Raw genomic sequence first — 24,298 nt, forward strand, 5'->3', positions numbered from 1 at the left:
TATTTATATCTATGCCATTGGCTGAGTTGGGTGACGATTCTCTTGTGAATTTTCACTGGGTATTGTAATGAATTGTGGGCACTTCAATAGTTTTCTGTGAATCAGACCTAAATGTGATTGTTCAGGAATACATCCCACTTAAGCATTCAGGCTGAAACTAGCAACAATTGGCCGTGACCTTTAACATGCCTGCTTTCCAAATTAGTGCCTACCATTAATCACACGGAGCTTACATTTTATGATTCGCTGACCGTTCCTCTCGGGCCTCCTCCCTCTGCGCCCCCTCCTCGGCGGAAACACACGCGTGCACACGGAAACATCTCACTCTCAGCCGGGCTCCCGCCCGGTTGCCAGCTCTGCCAAGGTGCAAGCGCCGCCCTTTGCAGCTCGTCCGCACAGGAGTTTCTATTGCAAAACCAGTGGCCAGGGAGGGCCCCCGAGCTGCACTAGCAGCAAGGGTTAGGCACCGGGAAAAGCCACTGCTGAAGGTAACCGCCCGGATCTTAGCGCTGATTGTTAAGCACAGTCAACCCGGGGCGTCTGGCCGGAATGCATCTCCACTGCGGAGTTACCACGCGCAGCAGCCGAACAATATGGCCAAGAGTCTGGTGGGAGAAGATAGTGCCCCTCCGCAGGCCACAGCTCCCCTGGCCTACGTCACCGCGGATCGCGGGGCGCGCTCCCCGGCCCCTCCTCCTCTCTCCTCCTTCTGCTCCCGCTCCCCTCCCCCCTCCTACAGCCCCTCCCTGCCAAGTACCAAGAAAGCTTTGGGGAGTCAAATCAAGGTTTGGACTCACAGACTCAATATATTGTCACTAACTGTGACTCTCGGAGAGTAGTTAAGGGGGGGTGGAGCAAATGAAGTTTTGAGAACCAAAGTAAAATGAGTTAAACTTTGAAGATACAAGTAAACAGCCACGGTTACAAACGAGTCTAAGCTCCACTCTGCCCTAGAGCTGCCCTGTTCTTCCCGCGGCATGCGGACTCCCAAACTCGCTCCCGTGAAGTTCAGGGGACACGCGCGCTTCTGAGACCGCGGGCAGGGTGGATACCATTTAGTCTGGGCTCGAGGCTCAGCGTCCAGGTGCTTGAGCCAGCTGGACATGCATCCCAGACCCGTTTGCTCGTATGGATGCATGTGTGTGTGTGTGTACGCGCGCGCGCGCGCGCGTATCGATGTGCGCGAGTAAACAGCCTCCAGGAACTGGAGCTGTGGCAACCTGAGACCTGAAGCTGAGGGGCGACCACTAGCCGCCAATGTCGTGATTCAGTGCTATTAGGGGACGAATTATCTGGGTCTGAGTCATCGCGAGCCTCCAGACTTTCTCCGCAGTGTGGCAGAACTTTGTGCTGATGAGACAATAGTGAAGCGTGTGCTGTTTCCTACAGGGCAGACCATTCCCAGGTTGGGGGAAGCCTAGGGCTTGGTCCAGCCGTGGAACCTGGGTCCCCTTCTCTGCGCCGTGCAGTCCCTCTGAGCCCTGCCGGCGCCTGGGCCCCAGCGGGGCCGGTGCGTCCCGGGCGCGCGCGCGCGCGGCGCGGGGAGGGGGGCCGGGCGCGTGGCGGGTCCTGCGCGCCCTCGCGCGTCCCCCGCGCCCGGCGCAGCTGGCGCGGTCGGTCTAGAGCAGCGCTCGGCTCCGCGCCGCGGGCGCTCTGCTTCACCTTCAGATGCGCGGGGCGTGCGCGTCCTCCTCCTGGGGCCCGCCGCCTCCACGCCAAGGTAGGGGCAGTGGGGCGGGGGCGTTTCCTGGCCGGTAGGAGGGAGGATCTGTAGGCAGGGCCGGGAGGGTCGGGACCCGACCCACAACGTGCTCAAGACCCTGCCTGTGCCCCGTGGGGTGGGGGCGCGCTGGGCAGGGGACACGCCATGTAGAAGGTCTCTTGGCGCCTGGAGGGCGACTTGCCTTTCTGTGTTGGTAGTTACTTGGCTCTGCAATTCCAGGAGAGGAGAAGATGAAACTTCGGGCGGTGGGGCGAGTGCCCGGGAGGTGGCTTTTACCGCAGTGAAGGGGCGGGGTGGGGGCCGGGGTGGGAGCGCGGAAGAGGCTCTGGCTTTGTACACTTCGTCAAAGGCGACGCGGGAGGAGGGGAGCTCGGATGCGCTCTCATCCATTAGGAGACAAAGAGCAAATTGCCTTACTTTAAAGTAAAACGCTCTGGCTAATGAAGGTGGGTGATGGGCGGCGGGGCCGGAGGAGCCGTTTCAATTATTAAGGGTTTGGCGGAGGGGATCGATGCCTGTGGGCACAGAGCGCCGCTGCCTAGGGGACGTGTTTGCGTATTTGTGTTTGGTGGTGGGTGTTCTCACCGTCCCCTCCCCGGACTCCTGCCCGTCAGCAGGGAGATTTGAGTGACCCGAACACTAAAGAAGTGAAATCTCTAGAAAGGGAAGTTCTCGTAGGGGTGGGGGCGGGGGCGAGGTTCTGGAAGTGACTCGGAGTGGGGTGGGAAGGAATTGCGATTTCTCTTGCTGGGCTATAGCAGAGTGGGGGTGGGGTCTTATTGATAGCCACATATATGTACACACAGACACACACACACGAATTACACCAGGGTGTGTGAAAGAGAGCGCAGTGGGGTGTATGCTGCGGGGGTGGTGTAGGGATTCAAACGGCGCCTCCTCTGCCATTTCCAGGAAGAACGCACCGAATAGTTAAGATCAGTATTTAGATTAAGCTGCCTCGTCAAGTTTTAAAGAAACTTTGTCTGAATAAGTTTGTCAAAAAGCTAGGCCAGTGGAGTCTTTAAGCGAAGCGGTTCATGGAGGAAGGCTGGTGTGCAGTGACTACCGGGCTTTGTGAATCGGGAAATCAGTGGATCCCTGCGATTAGGACTCCAGAGAACCAGCCTTTTACCCGAAAAATGTGGGTCTGTAAGTCAGCCGCATCCATCACCAGCGTTAACAAGCTCTCCGCTGCCGATCAGCCCAGTTCTCCCAACCCCCCGCTCCGGGCTGTGTGTGTAGCTAACTCATTGCTTGGCTTGTTGATGAAGAGTCACTTGGTCTCCGGGTGAGCACAGATCAACTTGCTTGGCCCTCTTTTTAAATATATTCATTCGGTGTCTTATTTAATCCAGATGCACAAAAAGCCATTTACTGCTTCATTGTTGGTTTACATTTTTTTTTTTTGAAAAGGCGACTGGTGTAACCTGTGGAATTTGAAATGCAAATAAAAGCCTGTGGGAGTTGAGGCAGAACAAATCGGCACTTATAAATGAAAAAGATTTAATGTCTTTGAAATCATTGAAGGAGGGAAAAGAAACTGGATGGAAGTGTGATTTCCTCCCCCCCTCAGTGGGTTGTGACGTCAGATCTTTTTGGAAAAGATGTTATTTTTAAGGTCTTGAAGCCCGGGTATGTGAAGTGCTTTACAGGAAAAACAGATTACAAGATTAACATCTGTTAACATGATCGTTTATCTCCAGCCAAAAATAGGTCAGTTCTTTCTTAAGGAAACATGCTTGCTTCAGCACGCTTAAATAATAAAATAACGACTCTAAAAATTAGGGACGAACACTTGTTATAATCTGACTCCTGAAAATATTTTTAATTATTAGATCACTCAATGGTTAAAGTCCTTTTTAGGGTGCTTAGAACAACTCTACCCGCCCCATGACTCCCCCTCCTTACTCAGGGCTCCCTGCTCCGGCTGCGTATTATTTTCCTTTTCGTCCATTGTAGAAGTACGGGATATATTTAAATGGTATCCTCTGACTCTGCCTCGTTAGGGAGACAAACTCTGCATAGATGGCTAACTTTCAGAGCTCTGCTGTTGTTTTACCATTAAATGGAACGACAGGGAGGGGAGAGAGAGAGAGAAAAAAGAAACTGCCTCTCAAAGTCTCCCTGCCTCCTGGGTGTGAGTGACGGCTCGGTCGGCCAATCCGCGGCAGCTTTCTCTATCCCGGAGGTAATTTGGGGTGTGTGTGAGCGAGCGCGCGCTCGCCCGCTCGAGCACGCGCCCGTGTATCGGCACAGTTCGGCCAGCCGCGCGCATCCGCAGGCTCCCGCATTCGCACAGATGTGTGCTGTAGACGTGGACACGCTTTTATCCAAGTCTGTCCAGCTAGATGCGCACGCAGCAGTCCAAGTGGAGACCCTGCCCCCTCCCAACGTCTTCCTGCGAAGACTGGGCAGTAGAGACACTTTAGGGTTCAAGACGAAACCTGCCACTTAGGAAGGAAAGAGGAGCGATTGATAACATTTCTGAGCCATTGGGGATTCCGGAGCAGCTCCAACCGCCTGATCCTGGCGCCGATGGGGTCGTGTTGCAGCTACTTACCGATAGCAAACATACAGAGAGTTCGTGGGTTGTTGAAAAGGACGTTAACTCCATATAAAAGTGAAGGGCACCGTTCGTCTTCCAACTTCCAATTTCATTCTCTCACAGGGAGTGATACTTAGTCCATGGTAAATTCTAGAATGCGAACTGCTCACGGTTAATGAAAGTTCTGGTGTTCATCGGTCTTACCAGTGCTGTGCCCTGGCCGCGTCTGCTTCCCACAATGGGTACATTCACTGGCAGAGTGTCACGGGCCACGCCATGCTGCATAACTGTCTGAATCTGTTCTACTCTTCTTAGGAACACCCGTAGTGATGGGTGTCGAGTGCAGCACTCACTTCGGGACTTGAACGCCCTGGGCCTGGACCGCCTAGTGTCTGTTTAAATGCTGGGCCTTTGGGGAGCTCGGTGGTCTGCCTCGCGATTCACTAGGGAATAGTGGTGATGATGCAATGTTGGGTTAAACACACGCGTGCGCCTCCCCTTTGTAGAGACCCCCGTGGGGCCACAAACCTTGGAAAGCACAGTGTCCACACCCCGTGTGCAGTATATGGATGCACCGAGGTCACCTCGAGGGTGCCCTCGCCCCGAGATTTCCAACTCGGTTACTAGGTGTTGTCAGCCCGGGGTATCCTCTCCTACGCGGGCCGTTTCCACCCAACCAGATTGCCACCCCTTTCGGCCCTCTCTCCAATCTCAGCGAGACGGCGGCTTGAGGAATGGGTATGTCGTTGCATTAAATCATTCCTATTTCTGTGTATCCCGGCCGCCCGGCGCCGCTGGGGGGCCGTGGGCCTGGGTGGCTAGTGAGGGTAGAAGGAGTGGGGGGGGCGAAGGGGAGGGATGGAGATGGTGCTCGGGGGCGGGGCACCACCTGCCCGCCCTAGAGGCGTGGCGTGCGGCTGGGGGCGGGACACCCACCTGCCTGTCCCGGGGGCGGGGGCGGCGGCCGCTTGTTGCTGGGCTGCGGGCTGCGGGGGGCGGGCCGTGGGCGGGGCTCTTGAGGGGAGGCCCGGGTCTGCCGCCCCCTCTTCTCGGGCGCCCGCCCCCCGCCCCCGTCATGTGGAGCGGACGTCACACGCCAGCACTGTAACCCAAGAAGTGAAAGAGACGGGGACCCGCAGCCCAACTTCGCACCGTAACAAAGGCTGGGGTCCGTGTGGGCCGTGGGGCGCGGGCCGTGGGGGAGGGGCGTGGGCACAGGGAAAGTGGGGAGGGGCGGCGAACTCGTGGGACAGAGGCGTGGGCGTGCGTGGGCGGGAGGGGGTGGCCCAGCCGGGCGGGGGCTTTACGGAGGCGCGGCGGGGCTTCGCGGCCCAGTACCGCGGGCAGGCCAGGTAATTGGTTTCTATTTTAAACTTCACTTTGTTCTGTTGGAGGTGGGTTGGGAGGGGAGGCGTCCCCCCCTCTGGGGGGCGGTTATGTAAGTCTCCACACCTGAGTTGGGCCCGGCTTCTCCCAGGGGCGGATTTGGGGCGGGAGTGGCCGGTGGGTAAGTAGTGCTGGCGGCTGCTTCGTAGGGGGTGGGGGTGGGGGCTCCTGTGGTCTACGCGTGAGACCTGATCGATGTCTGGGGTGGTGAGGAGGCCGGAGAGGACGTTGGGTTGTTTCTAGAATCCCAGATGTGCCCTTGGGCTGGGGCGGGCCTTACAGGGTGTCCATTGAGTAACAAAGGACCGAGGGCTTGGTTGGACCTCTAGTCCACTCTCTGTGCCCACTTAACCAGCAAGTCTCGGAAGGAACTTTAGACGGCGTCTTAATTAAAGGTACAGCAGAAAGTCACGTCCCAGAGAACCTACCATTAAGTCTTGAATGTTGATTAAATATAATTTAAAAATTGATGTGCGTTGACCGGCGTAGAAGCAGAGGATAGCTCCCCAACAGGATCTTTCCAGATTACGTTTTAAACCTCCCTATTAATATGATTGGAGTATTTCGGTTTAGGAATGTGTTACTTTAAGGAACTCGGCATGCCTGCTATTTGATATGATATTCGCTACTGCCCTTTACACAAGAGCCCATTTTTATCACTCCTTGATTTTTCTCTTGCATTCTTCAATTGTTGAGTCAAAATAGCTGTGTTATTTTTATTTACATAGACCAGCGAGAATTAAATATACCACAGAAAAAAAAAATATACCACAGTGCTGTTGTGCACGACTCTAAGGGTCCCCTCCCCTGCCTTCCCCCTCCCCCCAGCAAAATTGGAGATGGAGTTGAGCTGCCCCGCTGTCAGGGGTGCGGGTTGGGTCACTGGAGGGGACAGCTTTAGTTCCAGGAGAGTGACCCCGTAGCCATCTCAAGTGGGCTCTGGGATAAACTGAACTCAGGGAAAGGCTCACAACTGTTTTGATAATCGAATTGATAATCCTGATGTGTTAAGATAAATACATGTCTGGTATTTTCTTAGTTCAGTAGGAGAACTTTGTTTTCTTACACTTGCTAATACTGAAGCCTTCAGAGTATATTAGCATTCCAAAAAAGAAGCCAGCCCAGTGAGTCTGTGAGAAAGGGAGCAAGCTGAGTGGGCAAGCCTTTCCAAAAGGAAATAAAACACCACCGAAGCTTGCCCTGGCCACTCAACTGCTCCCAACAGTGAACAGAAGGGAATTTTGATTATCTGTGGTTCTGAACTTTTAAAAATGTAATGTATGAAATCATCTTGGGGCCTCAAACTTTAACTTTGGTATGTGTCGCTGGTACTAACTGCTGATGTGTCCTCATGGTAGCTTACCAAGGCAGTTTTCCAGCACTGTTATTTGTAAACACCTTATAGGGGCAACTAAGATACCTTTAAAAACATTTCCCCTGGGATGTTAAAACCTTATTTCTTAACTCCCCAGGATGTCCTCTCAGAGACAACTATTAAAGTGGATTGAGAGAAGCTCCCCCTAGCCGGGGTCACACTGTGTCTCCACTTTGATAAATGAAACTTTTAACTCTGTTCGCCTTACTGGTTCCTACCAAGAGATATTTGAGTTTTATAAGTGGAGCATTTGAGGTGATTAAGTTTAGCCACAATTATGTGAAAGAGAAAAAGAGATTCTTTATGAATACTTTGAAGTGGGGCATGCACTAGCAGATGGCCCCCACTCCTCCACTGTACTGTACCTTGGGAACTTTGATTGTTTAGTCAGGGCTCCTGTCCTGGGGTTAAGGGGCTGCTGTGGAGTTTTGTGTGTTCATATTGCAGAATATGTAGTGGCCTTATTCACAATTTACCAGAAGGAATCTTTGAAAAAGAATTTTTGTGGGAGTGGCCTTGAGTGGGACTGGAGGCTGTGTGTAGAATTTCAGCGGCATTATACCTTAAGGCCACGGAAATAGGAGCCAGGAGCCGAAATGTAAGCTGATTATAGCTGGGCAGTAGGGGAGGGACCGTGCCCCAGCCTGAGTGCTTTCCTATTATAATGTTGCTCCTTTAGAGGGTCGCCTGGTCGGCTCACTGTTTTGTTTCTTACTCGACTTTCAATTTAGGGGAAAGGGACAGGTGTTAATTATGGCACTACAAGAAATAGTTTGCTTGTACTATGTCCAGGCTCACAACCAAAGCAAACATGGCTGTTACTGTGCAGGGGGCATATCGGCTTTCAGTTTGGTCTTTTGACTGGCCATATTTATCCCGAATAGCCCAGTTTTTTCTTTCTCTTTTGATCATAATTAATGGAAGAAAGGAGAAACTTAAATGTAGTTAGGTATTTGCTTTATACACTTTTGAACTTGGGGGTATCATTGCTTCCTCAAAAGCAGCTTACCAAGTACGTGTTGTTATGTTTCAGTGCTTGGAGAAAGCTGTTCTGACGCCATCCTTTTTAAAAATGCATCTCTTTGTTAGACACCCCCCTCCACTACCACCAAACGCCCCGCAAAGTTCTGGAAAAAGCAAGGAAATCCCCTGCCTCCCATCTTCCTGGGCACGCACCCCAGAGCTGTGGTGTGAGTCCACCCCCTGAGTTTTACTTGGTGCTTCGCTAGGCTTCTCCGGTCTGCTTAAAATTCAGCACCTTTGACCTTATCTTCCAGAATTACTCACGTGGAAGCCTGAGGGACTAATTTCATTACTCCGTAGCTGGGAGGGCAGGCGAGCGACCCCTCTGGTGCTGCTGGGAATTGCATCTCCTCGGGAGCTGCGTTTTCCCAGCAAGCCCAGCTTCAGGATGTAGGGCTGTTGTGAAGGCCCAGGAAGGAAGGAAGAAGGGGCTTTTGGAAACTGAGGCTGTGTCCCTGGCTGAGAGGAACTTGGAGGTGCGGGGAGGCAGGTGTGAATGTGGACCCTGGAGATGCTCAGGGGCAGTAGGCAGGGTTTTACTCCCGTGTGCTTTTGCGCTCACTGGTGCTGCCGCCTTGACTGTGGGGCCTGATCCCAGCCTCTGCACCAGACTGCCTGGAGTGTAGTGGCAGCCAGCTGTTCAGGGTTTAGAGTGTCAGGGGGCGGCTGAGGGGCAGCACTCTGCGCACTCAGGCCCTGGCCCCCACCCTCTCTTCTTCCACCAGCAGGAAGTTTTGCAGCTGGGGGAGGCAGGGCCTTTTTCTTCTCTGTTGGGGTGGGGGCACCCTTCTCCTCCCTAGGAGGGTGGGCAGGAAGGAGTCCTCTTGTCACTGGAAGCCAGCTATAATTATTTCAGAATTTTCAAGAATTTCTGAAAATCACCAGAAACTCATTTTAAGAAAGGAATCCTATCTAGTGTTTCTGTTTATGGTGAATTTATTAATAAAATTAACCTTACGGAAAGAAGAGTGAAGGGAGGCATTGACTGTGAATTTGCAATGTTTATCAGGATCTTAAAAACAAAACAAAACTCTACTTTAAAGTTAGTTTTAGCCCAAGGAGGCATACCTTGGGCATATGACTACATTCCTGGGGCTGTAAATGTCCTGACCTGTCTCCCAAGGTAAATGAGGTATATTTCCGAAGGATTGGTGGAAATTGGCAGTTGCAGCTATGGCTTCTGCCTTTTTTATCCCCTGCATCTGCCTGCATGTGACGCTGGCAGCTGTGGTCTTCCCTGCCAGACTGAGACTTGTGCTGTTTGTGTGGAAGGAACGCCTTTCTCATGCACACGTCGCAGTTGTCAAGAAGTATAATTTTGTGCTTCTCAACATGCCTTAAAAGTAGTTTTTCAAGGAAGATCTGGCATTTAATCCTCAGCCCGAATGGTCCTGGAAATTACTAAGCAGAGTATTAGAACTGAAGCTATTTTTAGAAAGCAAACATGTAAATATATGTTAGGTAGTGAGTAAGACACAAGACGGAGGAGCAGGGAGGAAACTAATCTGAAAGGCAATTTTATCAGACGTGTCTCTCTGTCTTCCAAGATGTGTTCATTCTGGGAGATTGTTTTTCTCTGAGTGTTTTGAGTCAGGAACTTAGTGGCATTGCTGCCATGTGAACTCTCTTTCCATACGCAATCTATAATGGCGGCGTTCCGACTGCCTTCCGTGGCCATGGGAGGAGGTAGGTGCAGTCTTACTGTTTTATTTCTGAATTTAGTTGAGCAGGTGTTTTATTCCTGCCGCCTCTCATACCCTGGGGACCAGCTGATGCCACTGCCTCCTGCACACAGCTGGCCTGCCCTCCTCCACCTCAGTTCGATGACGCTTAGAGATTACAATGTGGTGTTAGCGTCTGAGACCGAGAGTGAGAGTCAAAAATGGAGGTGCTCTGTTGAGCCTACATTTTTTGTTTTTGTTTTTGTTGTTGTTGTTAACAGAAGGCAGTAAGGTTCCCCCCTCCTAGAATTCTCCACCCTTCAGAAGTCCATCTATAGTCCCCACCTCCTCCCATGTGAAAGGGTTAGGTACAATTTGTTTAGGAATTTTTGTCCTTTGTTTCAGCAGAGGGCAACATGTGTCTGTCTTTGCCATATGGTTCTATTTAACCTATATTGCATGAGCTGACTAGAGCTGCACTGGACGTTGATTTATTTTGGCATCCGAGAATGTTCTTTGAAATTGAGTACCGGTCATTGATGCATTGGAAGTTGTGCCTGGAGGTGGCTGTGGCCTTAGCAGCTTCTCCAGCTGGTATTTATGAGTGGCCAGCAAGGCTTGTGCTCAGGGGAAATAGTTTGCCATTTACGTGTTGCGCTGTTATACACATCCAGGAAAACCCAGAGTTAGATAGGGAATGGTAAAGACTTTCCCTTGGGAGTAAGGCTAAAGGTCCTGCTGGTCAGAAATAGAATGGTGGCATAGGCCTTTAATCCCGGCACTTAGGAGGCAAAGGCAGGCGGATTTCTGTGAGTTCGAGGCCAGCCTGGTTACAAATCGAGTCCAGGACAGGAGAAAGAAACCCAATCTCAAAAAAAAAAAAAAAAAAAAAAGACAAAAAACAAAACAAACAACAACAAAAAACCCCCAAACAAATGAAAGAGAATGTTTACACTTTAGTCCTTTATTATTCCTGTGGACCTGCTCCCCCCCCCCCCCCAATCTTAAGGCCCTGGAGGATGAGTTAGTCTGTTATATCCATGGCTTCCTGGTTTCAGGATGATTTCATAGATACAGAGTTTCCTAGTTTTGTTAAAGTTCTGAGCTGTTGTGGAATTATCTGCACGTGCTGTTGGAAGTTTTTGCCTGTGACAGTTTGGTTTGCACACTCTAGCGCTGAGGTTCAGGAGGGATCAACTCACCACGTCACCACTCCCCACCTCAGTCCCTGACAGGAGCAAGGCCCCAGTGCTCTGGACACTGCCTCCGCCTTCTCACATGGAGGCCTCATCAGGCTTCATCTGAGGAAAGGAGTAGACAAACAGGCTTGGTGATGTGCGCACGTGTGTTCACCGGCCATGTGATGTGCACTGCCCAGAGTTTGAACAGTGGGATTGTACCTTGCCTTGCACCCGACTGTGTCGGTGACATAGAATCTCTGTGCCAGTATGAGAAAGTCGCCATCCATTGGTAATTATATCCAGATGGGTCTTTCCAATCATGCTAGTGCTTACCATGTCTTTAGCATGACTCATTAGCAGGATGCCAGTGTTCTTTCCTGGAGAAGTACCTGGTGTGAGGCCGCAATGGTCATTGTGATGAGAACAGCACATAACTCAGGCACCCGATTATCTTCCTTTTCCTAGAAATAACTTTTTACTTAAAAAAAAAAAAATTAAGAGGTGAGAAAGATGATCTTGTTCCTGAAACTGACAGTGAGTGAGTGGTTTCCCGGTGTGCGCGAGCACTCGCCATAGCAACACAGACTTGGGGACGGTTTGGCAGAATCATGGGATTAGTGGTAGGATTAAAATTAGCCTTGTAAACTACCCTGGTGACAGAAAAGCGGAGTATGTTAATGGCTTACTGGTAGACGGGCTTATCACTTGTTTTCTAGGTTGGTGGCAGATTATAGGCTGCCCTGAATGTTAACTTTAGCAAGTGTTTCTAGAGTCTCTGTCTCAGGTGGAATTTGGGATCTCATCGTGCAGTGTGTGTGTTTCTGTTGCATTGCAAAAGTGCTGGGGCAGCTGCAATAGTGGTGTAGTCATTCAGTCCTGCTATCTGTGAGAACAGTCACCCATTTTAGAGAGTGCATTAGGTCTTTTGGCTCAGGGAGGCTTCCTTGGGTGCTTACTTGGGGGTGGGCTGTAATTAGTGTTTCTGAAGCTCTGACGATGGAAGGTAAGTGTCTTGCCACTGAGTTGTGTGCTACAACCCCAGGGGGTAAGTTATCAGCTATGCCTTCTTGGTCTGAGCAGGGTAATGTGACTTCAGTGTGTCCTTGCTTTTCTCTTTTTCTCTTTCTCTCCCTTCCTCTCTACCCCTCCCTCCCTCTCTCCTTCTCCCTCCCTCTCTCCCTCCCTTACTCTCTCCTCCTCATTTCTGTTTTTTTTGAGACCAGACCTCACTATATACCAGGATAGTGCTTTTATGATCATTTGCATTTCTTTGTATATTTCTGTTATTTCTATTTGGACTTTACTATATTTAGGTAGCTTAGAGGTGATTTTTTTTTGGGTGAATGTCGGGTTCTTCGGGTACTGAAATGCAGGAAAATGTGGTTACTCGGCCAAGGCCACACATGGGGTGGGGCTTGGCTTGGTTTCTTAGCACCAGGTTGGTTTTCTTTCCAGGATATTGGCACTAAACACACTAAGCTAGGAGAGCTCAAAGTCCGCCTAGAGGTCTTGAGGACCGGCAGCTAAGCGGTATGCTGAGTCAGCACCAAGCTGGCAAATGATCAGTCAGTTACTAAGCAAGGCTGAAAGAGCGCCCCTCAGCTCACCTGTGGTGCTTAGAGCTTGCTGCAGACCTTAGAAAAAGTGTTGACTCAGTGTTTGCATCTCCATCGAGAAGTGTTTGTGTAAGATCTGGGCCAGTTGTTACCATCTGAGGCCACTGCAGAGCGCAGTTCAGGGGGAAGCAGAAAGCCCCGCCTCCCAGCTAGCCAGCTGTCAGCATAGTTTCCAGGCAGGCCATGTGGACAGAGGTGTAGATTTTTCTTTTCTTTTCTTTCTTTCTTTCTTTCTTTTCTTTTCTTTCTTTCTTTCCTTCTTCCTTCTTCCTTCTTTCTTTTTTCTTTTTCTTTTTTTGTGGTTTTTTGAGACAGGGATTCTCTGTGTAACCTTGGCTGTCCTGGACTCACTTTGTAGACCAGACTGGCCTCGAACTTACATTGATCCACCTGCTTCTGCCTCCCAAGTGCTGGGATTAAAGGTGTATGCTACCACACTTGGCCTAAAGGTGTAGATTTTTTAAGGAAATGCAGTGATAGCTACCAATACCAGTAGCACTGTGTGTGGCATGTGAGTGTGTGCACTTGTGCATGTGGGTGTTTGTGAACACTGTGCTCATTGTTAGCTTGGCTGTCCACTAAGCTCCAACATGCCCAGCACCCGGATTATAAACACAAACTATTGTGCCCAGTTTTTATGTAGTGCTGGGGATCTGAACTCAGAGCCACTTGACACACACACACACACACACACACACAGAACCCACCACCACCACCAAAAAACCTGGGCATTGAACTCAGGTCTTAAGCACTGAGCCGCCTTTCCAGTCCCATTTGTTTGTTTGTTTGGTTACTTTTTATGTGTAAGGTGCATGTGCTTACCATGAGGCGTGTGTGGAGGTCAGAGGACAAGCTGCTGGAATTCGTCCATGGGTTCTGGGGACCAACTTCGGCAAATGCCTTTACCTTCTGAGCCGCTTTGCTGGCCTTATTTGCTGGATAATTTCGCTAACTTTCTAAAAATGTCTGAAAGTATGTTATGGCCAGTGTAAACAGAGAGCTGCACGGGTCTACTGCATTAGTGGCACAACAGCGTGCTGCTTCTCATAGGTGCCGAGTGAGAGGGTTGCTGGTGATTGAAATCACATTATTTTTACATTGGTGTTAACAGTTTGTATTTATGTCTATTGCCATTAAAAGCTGAGCGCGCTTAAGGTCGTACATTCAATGTCATAAAATGCAAATAAGACGCAGGGCATAGAATAATTAATGGGCCACGATGGTGGGAAACTAGGATCACACATGCAGACCTCAAGACTCCCTCCAGGGGGACACACAAGCCAGAGTCTAGGATCAGAGCTTTCTGGCAGCCAAAATAGAAAGCACAATGTGGCCATTTATATGTTGCATTCACTGTTCTGGAAGAGCGCACGGGTTCTTCCTGGAGAGAGCATTCTCTTTCAGTGCACGGCACAGGGTGCTCTCCTGTTTATTTTCACAGACTGTGCCTCTCAGTGGCTGTGTCAAGGCAGATGCAGTAGAGGTTTTCAAAGGTGGTGCCTGCTGGCTCCTTAGATACGCACAAGCCGAGGTCATAAGAACAGAATGCAGTGCCTTACAGCTGCTGATCAATCACATACTGTGTATGTGCCGAGGCCAGAAAGGGCCATAGCACATGTGTGGAGGTCAGAGATTAAATGGTGGGTCCTGCATTGAATTCGGTGGCTGGGCTTGGTGGCAAGCATCTTTGCTGGCTGAGTTACCCTGTCGGCCCTCTTACTAATTATTTATTAGGGACTTCCATTTGTGAAAGCCTGGCTAGCCTGTCCCCCAGATGAGTCTGTGACCTTTCGCCAGGTGCTTGCTCTGGACAAGGCGCTGTTGTGAGAGCCTTACGTATCATTTAATATTCAGAACAGCCCTAGGAAGTGGGCAGTGGTTTCTTTGCCCGCAGGGATGTGCAAGCTAGAACCCTGAATGCAGCTCACAGTTGGCTTTTCTAGCCAGGTGACCTCCTTGGCAGCTGCCCTTGGTTTGTGACTGCCACCCCCCTCACCTGTTGAAATTATTGTAGAATTGATTCCATCTTGGTCTGAGCCATTTAAAAGAGGAGCATTTTGGGAGTCATGTCCCACCGCCCATCCCCACAGGTGAATTCCATTTCTGTCCATTGGCTTTTTTTTCCCCCCACCCCTGGATTTCTGAGGGATTGCATGCACTGACTCTGGGCTTTGAGATCCTTGTTATTAGCCATAGGAACACTGTTGGGTTCTTTGCTATAAAAGGCACGTTCATAACCTCTGAGCCATGTCTTCAGCCCCGCAGGTGAATTCTGCATGGGAGTCTGGAGGACGCTTCCAGCAGGTCACCTGAGTCTAGTTGGCCGCTGCCTTGTCTGGGTCCTTATACAGCCTGGTCTAAAAATAGGTGTGAACCTTGAGTAGCTCCCAGGAATGGTCTAAGGGAAACACCGTACAGGGGAGCTTGGGTTTGTAGCCATCTAGGGCCTTTGGTAACACCTGTGTCCTTCTGTCCTAGTGGCCTCATGCCCCAGGGGCTGATAGGAAGCTTTGAAACTCTGCTTCCCTGCTGGGATTCCATCCCCCTCCCCCTGCCCTCCAGTCTGTAGGTGCAACATTTTGGGGAAGGAGTGCTTATCCTCTACTCCCTCTATCCTGTTCCTCCTTTGTGCCTGTGTGTTGTGTGTGTGTGCTGTGTGTGTGTGTGTGTGTTGTGGTTGTGTATGTGTTGTGTGTGTGTGTGTGTCTTTCACTGGAGCTAGGCTTGTCTTGGCTCCCACACACAGGGCACTGGGGCTGCAGGGATGCTTGATTTTCTTTTCTTCCTTTCTTGGATCTTTATGCTTGCAGAGTAAGCACACTTACTTAGCCACTGAGCCATCTCCCCAGCCCAGCACACATTTCCAAAGAGAAGGCCTTTTGGGCCAGGTGAAGATGTCTCTGTTGTCTTGGCCTTGAGGCACCAAAGCCTTAGAGACCATGTGTCACCACAGACAAGCCCTTTGCTATGGACACTTGAAAGTTGGATTTCATATAATTTGATGTGCCCCCAACCACCACACATGTCAAAGCTGTTCTTAGCCTAGAGGCTATTTAGAAATAGGTCTCAGCTAGACTTTGGTCTGCTTCGTTGCTGTCTGTGGACTGCTTGCCATGTATTAAGATAGATGACTAATAATAACATCCAAAGAGAATTGGGTAAAATTAACAATGTTTTAACAAATTTTATACATTCAAAATGTTTCTTAAATGTCAAAATGAGGGCCTAGGCGAAGGCTCAGTGGGTAAAAAGGCTTCAGTAAGCCTGGGTTGGAGCCTTGCAAGCCATTTAGTGGAAGGAGAGAGTCGGCAGTTTTCATTGGTTGCTCTCAAACCGTAAGGAATAGTGTGTACACTAGGGTGCCCTGTTTGCTGAGAGGTGTTGCATGTTCAACAGAGTGCCTTTGTGCTGCCCAGGGGCACCTAGCTTGCATGACTGGAGTGTTGTCTTCTGTGTTCAGAGACCCGCCGCCCCCTACCCCCCCCAAAAAAAAAGTGCCCTGGATCTTCAAATGGTCACTATGTACTTAGCTGCTAGATTGAGGAGTGCTAAGGGCTACTTTGCAGTTTAACATGATTTAGTTTTTGCTGAAGAAGGTGTGGATCAGAGATGTGTATGGTGACTCAGTTATTATGCTCATAGGCTTAAAATGGGTAGTTAGCTGGGTAGTTAGCTCAGTTGAGTAGAGTGTGGTGCTGATAACAATGGTGCTTGTTTAAAAAGTAGAGAAATGTGACCTCACTCATTAAAGTAGATGTTATTTATACATTAAACTTTTTTTTCCTCATAATTTGGTGTGATTTTGAGACTCTCAGAACAGAAACACTGTGTGGGCTGGAGGCAGACCAGAAAGCCTAAGGAGGGTTAGTCTACTTCTCTAGGAAGCACAGTCCTGGTCGAAGATGAGCAGACTCTCTCCCCAGCCAGGGTCAGAAGAGCTCAGCAGGCTTCCCCCACCCAGGTCCTGCCTTTGGGGTAGAGGTTATGAAAATGGTTACATTTGGGGCTTAGCTTAGGCCAGGCACCGTGGGAGGCAAGCTGACCACCTCAGGAGGATGAGCGGCAGGCACCGTGGGAGGCAAGCTGACCACCTCAGGAGGATGAGCGGCAGCATTTTATCAGTCTTGTGCACAGCACCATCACGTAACAGGTGACAGTGGTGTTAGGAGAGCTGCTGCTCTGGAGAGGGTTGAGGCAAGTGCATCTGAGTGAACTGAGGTTGTCTGGATGCCTGAGGGGAGGACCAGCCTTGCAGGGCCCTCTTCCTTCCCATGTGGCTTCTGAGTATTGTGTCATTACTCCTCAGCCACTGGGAACAAGAATGAAATAGAGGGACACCTCACAACAGGTCACGTGAGAGACACACCAGGCCAAGGCAAGGGATTTAGGACAATGAGCTGACTGGGCGGGTGCTCACTCCTGCTGGGCTCCTGGGGTGGTTTTTAGGCTCTCCAGTTTCCCAGGGAGAGTGTGAATTACTTCCTGATTCTGGGACTGTGCTCTGTCATTGGACGGGACTCCTTCAGTTCCCAGTTCTTCACACTTGTAAATGCAGATGTTCTGGTCAGCAGGTTCAGTGTTTGGACTGAGGGTCAAGTTGCGTTCCTGGCTGTATCAATCACTGTAGGGCTTGTTTTGATAAGTCAAATGCCCGAGGAAACGGCCCGGAACTCTGTTTATTATCTCCTGGAAGCACAGTATCAATGTTGAGAAAACTCCCTAGGCTCTTAAATGTGAGATGGGCTTGTGCTCAGGTGGGGTCACCAAGGCCAAGTGTGCACTGCTCACCAAGGACAGAACGCGCCTGTCAGCACATACGCTGGTGGGGTGAACATTGTTTAAATGCAAAGGGTTTCCAGAGGGTCCTCTCTGGAGAGTGGATGGGCCTTGTTGAATTATTCCCTCCCTGGGTCTCTGTGACTTTAGGCTGGCTTTATCCCTGGGTTCTAGTCTTGAAAATGATTTAAGTCTCCAGAGCTAGTTACCCCCTGTTGGCTGCACATCTGGGGGCTCAAGAGCTCAGGCTGTTTCTAACCAACCAGTCATGTGAAATTTACAGTTATTCAATTGCCTTAGGATGTGCTGGTCAGACGGGACGTCGACATCATAATAAATTAAAGTGTTCTGATGAGGGCGTCCCTTCCTTAGGCAAACCCGGCCTGGTTTTGGGGGGTTGGTGGGAAGTAGGCTTGCAGTTAATCACTCGGAGCAAAATTCGCTTCTACTCATCTGAAAGGCACTCTGTTTAATGCACTTAAGATGTCTGCGTTGGAGCTTAGACAATGGGCTGTGTCCTATTTTTGAGTGAAAGGAATTGTGGCATCTGAGAGGGAGGGGAGCCGTGTCCTCACAAGGCTGTGCTGTGGACTTTGTCTCTTCCACGTAATTTCCCTGCCTGGCAGCGAGGTGATTGGAATGCTGCTGTGGAGGGGGAGCGCTTTACTTGAAACTGCATATGTGTTTGAGTTATTGAACTAGCGTGACTGATTGGCAGCAATACCCAGGACCGGGGGGTGGGGGGGTGGGGCAAAGATAGACTTTGCTTTGAAGACATTTTCAAAAGTTAAGGTTCACGAAGTTTGCAAGATGGCAAGGAGATCCCATTTCCCTTCTTATATAAGCAGCACTGGTTATACCAGTCACTGCAGCCTTGGCTTCCAGTCACAGGCTTATTTCTGTAATTAAAAATTTATATGTATGAGTGTTTGCCTGCATGTATCTATGTGTACCTGTGCATGGCTGCTGCCTTCAGAGGGCATGGGTCCCTACGACCTGGAGTTATAGACGATTGTGAGCCCCTGTGTGGGTGTGGGGAGCTGAACCCGAATCCTCCAAAAACAGCACATGCTTTCAACTGGCGAGACGTCAGCCCCTACTTTATTACTTTTAAATTTAAGGTTGTGATCGTTTCATGTGTTTGTATGGATGTTTTGACTCCATGTATGTCTGTGCACCATATGTGTGCATGACCCGGGAAGACCAGAAGAGGGCGTTGGATCCCCTGGAACTGGAACTACGGAAAGTTGTGAGCCACCGGGTGGGTGCTTAGGTCTTCTCCAAGAACAGTCAGTGTTCTTAACCGCCAAGCCATCTCTCTACCCTCCAGCACCTGTTTTAGTAGTTTAATTACAGTCAGATGTTTGGGGTGGTATGCTCTACGTCCAGAGTACGTGATTTATTTTCAAGGCTTATATAAAATGTGTGCTATTGATGACAAAAAAGTGTTACTGTTTTTAATGTTGGATGTTTATAAACTGGACAAATTAGACGTTGTACAGCATGGCTGTGGTTGTGCTATGTGCACTGCTATGTATTGGCTTCTTTATGCTATTCTGATGGACATTTCACTACATTAGCTTAGCTGTGTGTGAAGATTTTTTCATGTACATGCTTTCAATATCACAAGTTAAAATGGTAGATATGTTAAGAGTTTTTCTACAACTAAAAATTTAAAATAAAAAAAATACATACACATTAGTATACACATGCACACATTGTGGTGTGTGTGTGTGTATGTATGTATGTATGTATGTGCACGTGCGCACATATGTGTGCTGGTACACATGCATGCACAGCCAGAAGAGAACATTAGGTGTCTCTTCTTCTACACAGCTTTCCATCTTATTTCTTGAGACACAGTCTCACTGATATGGTCAGTTAGGCTGGCTGGCTAGTGAGCTCTGGGGGATCTGCCTGTCTCTGCTCTCTGCATACTAAGGTCATTAGTCATGCCTAGCTTTTGTATGACTGCTGGGGATTTGAACTCAGGTCCTCTCCATTTCATAGCAAGCCCTGTTAGCCACCGAGGTCTCTTCATTCTCTCTTTGTATTTTTTAATATAAAAGTTTAAAGGCATGCATAGGTCACAGTCCCGTGTATGTACATCTACTTGAATATGCTCCATGCTCAGTGTGTGAAGAGCACAGACTGTTTGGGTGGCTTTGAATACAGACATCCCACTGGGGAGTGCTGTGCCCACCAGCTCCGTGCCCAGAGTTTGTCACGTCTGGGAAGGGGCATTTGGGTTGCCTCCAACGAGTGTGCAGGGGACTTTCTGGATGTACAGTTGTGTGTGCTTGTGGGAATACTTCTTTAGGGTAAGTTCCCTAAGGTGTGGTGGTAGGAACAGAGGGCTGTTTTAATCCGTTAGTATCATCGGACTTCAAATCAAGTTTACCCTATGGCATGGTTCACTCCCTGTAAGAGAGATCTGTGTGCTAAGTCTGTATCTGATGTTATCAGTCTTTTAAATCTCGGTCAGCCTGAAATACTGTTGCATTTTAAGATGGAAAGCAATTTTTTTTTTTTTTTAACATTTGCAGATTGTTTTGTTTCTCTTGTAAATCTCCTGAGCATTCGGGTAGTAAACATTTTCCTATGTGTCCCAAATATCTTGAACATATTTCAATATATTTTTGTATGTGTATATGTGTGTGAGTATGTATAATATATGTGTGTGTGTGTGTGTGCGCGCGCGCGCGCGCGCGCGCGCGCATATACACAGCTGCCTGCAGAGGTCAGAAGAAGGAAGTCAAACCCTCTGCAGCTGGAATTACAGGCGGTGTGAATCTACCAGCATGGGTGCTGGGAACCAAACTTGGATTCTCTCCAAAAGCAGGATGTGTTCTTAACTGCTGAACCATCTGTCCAGCTTTGTCTTATCTTTTGAGACAGGAGCTCATCATGTGTTGAGCTCGCCAGTTCACCATCCTCCTGCCTCAGCCTCCCAAGTGCACATGCATCTGTAACCATTACCCACTGTGTTACTCCTGGGAGGCCATTAGACTCCACCCCCCTCTTTGTGCCTGTGTGGTCCACTGGGGTCATTTAGAGGTCAGTAGCTGATTTTTATCTGTCCATTTTGTGGTCTCCTCCATTGTTTCTGTTTCTTTGTGGGCTAGCCTTGGGTATTTATATTGCTTCTGTCTGAATTTGACTTAGGAATCGTGGGACAGCCTAGTTTTGGCCCTTCTATGTTACTATGGAGAGTTGAGAACCTCTCATGTGGCTAATGCTTTGGTAAGACTGTTTTGGGAGAAGTGGTTGACTTTTTGTCCCGGTGTGTGGAGCCCGTGCGGGCCTCTGCGTGGGGCACCCGTATACAGACCAGAGTTTATTGCTGTATATCAGTTAGAAGGAACATGAATGTCCTTCCACATCTTGTATTTATTTCTGCTGTCTTAGTCATCCAGGTTTACAAGCCGTTCACCTCATTTCTTCTCGATGTTTCTGTGCATTCATTGACTTCTGCTATGCCATTTACTCTGTTATTGTCTTAAAAGTTTAGAACAGTGACGTCTTCACACTTTATAATTGTATAACTTAGTTCTAGTGCTGTTTTGGAAACTAGGCACTGCCTTCACCCTCCGCCCCCCTTCAGTGCTGGGGGTGAAGCCAGGGCCTGCTAGGCAAGGGCTCTGCAAGCCAGGGCTGCTCTCCGGCCCTGAATTAAACTCAAATGACATTTTAATTTTCACTGTTGGTTTTGTTTTTCTTTCTTGGGTATATTTTTATCTACTGTTTTTGTTCAACTGTTCAGAGGTCTTTAATTTTAGGAAGGCTTTGTAGGGAACAAATAGTTGGATTTAGCTTTTAATCCTATTGTGGATTGTTCTTTGGAGTGCATTCTATTTGTTTCGGAAACAGACTTACTTGACTCTTTCTTCTTTTCTCTCTTCCTCTTTCATTTTCTTTCCTGTTGCTGTGGCTTCACTCTAGTCCAGGCTCTGGTCTTCTTAACCATGCTTCTTTGAATGAGTGTCCCTTTAATTTTTATCAACATATCAATTAATTCCACTTACTTCTTGGTCAGAGTCCTTTAGAAAGCTCCTTGTGTCCTCTTGTCCCCACCACCCGCCACCTTACACTTGTAACTTAACTGTTGCCTGTGCTGCCCCCTCAGTCCTCAGTCAGTGAGTCCTGCTGCTGTCAGGTGTCCTCTGCTCACCAGGTCATGGTCGGTCACCTCCTGGGGGTAGTTGTTCCGTTGTTGTCCTGTGGGCTTGTTTTTCTGTGCATTGTGTAGGTTTTATGTGAGGAGGGTGGTGATTGAATGTCTGTTTCCTGGATGGATTACAGATGTTTGGACTGGGTTTTGCTTCCTTCTTTGTTTATAGGAGTAAGTGATTGCAAGGGGGGGCAGGCTTTCCCCCCCTTCTTTTCTTTTTCAGCTTGAGCTTTTTATGACTCATCCTTTTGTTTGGCTAGGTTACTTGGCCAGGAGGCTTGCAGCTTCTGTGGAGAGTAGGTAATAGTTCTAGGTGGGGTTCCAAGTGACAGGAAGTTGGCCAGAGCCCTGGAGAGGAAAGGAAATGTGGGCCCGCTGGAGCTTAGAGGTGTGTGACACAAACACCTGTGCATGTTCATGTGTGTCCGCAGATGCATGCGGCCATGGGTGTGCACATGAATGCTTACACTGTTGTGTGTGTAAGAATGTATATAAGCCCAAAGGTACAGAAGCACACAACTGTGTAGCAGCGAACAGTGTGTATAAGTGTACACACATGTACTTTCATGCTGTACGGACACAGTATGCACACACATGCAGGTGTGCTGTACATCTCCTCACAAGTATGGATGTGTTTAATTCAGTGTAAGCATGCACACATGTATGTGTGAACACAGTCTTGCCTTGAAATACCCACCCACCATGGTACACATGTGTACATGTATGTAAACATGTATGAATGCTAAGGGCTGTTGAGTGCTTGGTCAGTGGTTCAGAGCTAGCGTGTGTTCTAATTAAAAACTTAACATTTCCCTTAGTATAGTTTTAATTTTTAAAATCCTATTTATGTGTATGTACACTGCAGGTGTTCACCCCATTATGCGTGGAGATCAGAGAATAATTTGGCAGGAGTCAGGGATTAAACTCAGGTTTCAGGCTTGCACAGGGAGCTGTCCTTTACCAAGAGCAGATACTGGAGAAGTCACAAGGGCCAATCATGCACCAGTCTTGAAGACTGTTGGGGAGTGGGAAGCCGGTTCTGTAGCTGTAGTCAGTCAGCAGTGACAGGGAACATCAAGGCTGCAGGTGTAGAATTGGAGGACCAGACAGAGAAAAGCCTTTGGAGAAGATGGCCCAGGAAAGAGGGTAGCACTTGGGCCGGTGTGTGAGCAGATAGAAGGGCAGTGCCCATAAGACAGGGTGGGAACTGCAGGGACAGTGATGCTCAGGACACAAAGTGCTAGAGGGGAGTGAAGCGGGGATGAAGGTGCCAGGGGGTGGGGGCTGAGGGGGGGGAGAGGCATGCCTGTAGGAGGCTGGAAGACTCCGAGTAAGCCTGTCGCCTGGCTTTGGTCACAGAAGTGCGGTCTAAGGTAGAGACTTGGTGTCTGATCACTAGGGCTTGGGTGGGAACCCCAGGGATCTCTCATCAGCTTTTATTGCAGAATCTCGTCTTGTGGGGGTGGGCTAGCTCACTTCACAGCATTTCAACCTCCGTGGCCTTGTCTTAGTTGGGGTTTCTATTGCTGTGATGAAACAGTACAGCCAAAAGCAGCTTGCAGCGGCGAGGGTGTATTCGGCTCCCACAGTCTGTGTCACAGTCCCATGAAGGAAGCCAAGGCAGAAACTTGAGACAGGAACCAGGGGGCAGGAATTGGAGCAGAGGTCTCAGAGGGATCTTGATTCTCGTAGCTTCCTCAGCCTGTTTTCATTTACAGCTCACGTTCATCTGCCCAGGGGTGGATTTCCCCCTCACTCCGTCTGCCCCCCACGATGGACTGGGCCTACCACACTGATCAGTCTTGCCTACAGATACCATGATGGAGGCATTTGGTGGTAGAGGTTCCTCTTCCCAGAGAACTCTACCTTGTGTCAGATTGTCAAAAGCAAAGCAACCAAACTAAAGCAAACACAACTTGGGCTGGCCTATAGATAGAAGGTGCAGAGGCACTAATTGTGCCCTTTACACCCACCTCACATCCCAGAATCTAGACAGTTGAATTGGAAATTGTTTTTCCCCCCATAATAAATTGCTCGCATCACAAATGGGAAAGTTAAGGGCCAGTTAAGTTCAATGAGAGATTGAACTGCACATCTGGCTAGGGAGGCGGGGCAGGCCTGTGAGGCCTCCTCTAAGAGAGAGTGCTCATTTCCTGGAAGGTTATGTGGGCATTGTCCCAGCTGGGTGACCATGCTTCCTTGTTGGATGCATGGAGACCAGTTTGCAGTTTTCTGCATTGTGTACACTACCACAGCTGCCCTGCAGTGTGTGTGTACACTACCACAGCTGCCCCGCAGTGTCTGCGTTGTGTACACTACCACAGCTACCCTGCAGTGTCTGTGTACACTACCACAGCTGCCCCGCAGTGTCTGCGTTGTGTACACTACCACAGCTACCCTGCAGTGTCTGTGTACACTACCACAGCTGCCCCGCAGTGTCTGCGTTGTGTACACTACCACAGCTACCCTGCAGTGTCTGTGTACACTACCACAGCTGCCCCGCAGTGTCTGCGTTGTGTACACTACCACAGCTACCCTGCAGTGTCTGTGTACACTACCACAGCTGCTTCACAGTGTATGCATTGTGTATAGTACCACAGCTGCCCTGCAGCGTCTGTGTACACTACCACAGCTGCCCCACAGTGTATGCGTTGTGTATAGTACCACAGCTGCCCTGCAGTGTGTGTGTACACTACCACAGCTGCCCCGCAGTGTCTGCGTTGTGTACACTACCACAGCTACCCTGCAGTGTCTGTGTACACTACCACAGCTGCCCCGCAGTGTCTGCGTTGTGTACACTACCACAGCTACCCTGCAGTGTCTGTGTACACTACCACAGCT

At 49.4% G+C, this 24,298-nt stretch overlaps 1 protein-coding gene across 1 annotated transcript in view; it reads left to right on the forward strand.

Annotated features, from left to right (window-relative positions):
* Positions 1–2,061: 2,061 nt before the first annotated feature.
* Znf516 (zinc finger protein 516) overlaps positions 2,062–24,298 on the forward strand; it is a 45,153-nt gene continuing 22,916 nt past the window's right edge. The window contains exon 1 of the mRNA XM_051163232.1: positions 2,062–2,169. The gene's annotated coding sequence lies outside the window, so the exon portion shown is untranslated. The remainder of the gene's footprint in view (positions 2,170–24,298) is intronic.

Source organism: Acomys russatus, chromosome 20 (assembly GCF_903995435.1).
Source record: "Acomys russatus chromosome 20, mAcoRus1.1, whole genome shotgun sequence".
NCBI lineage: Eukaryota > Metazoa > Chordata > Mammalia > Rodentia > Muridae > Acomys > Acomys russatus.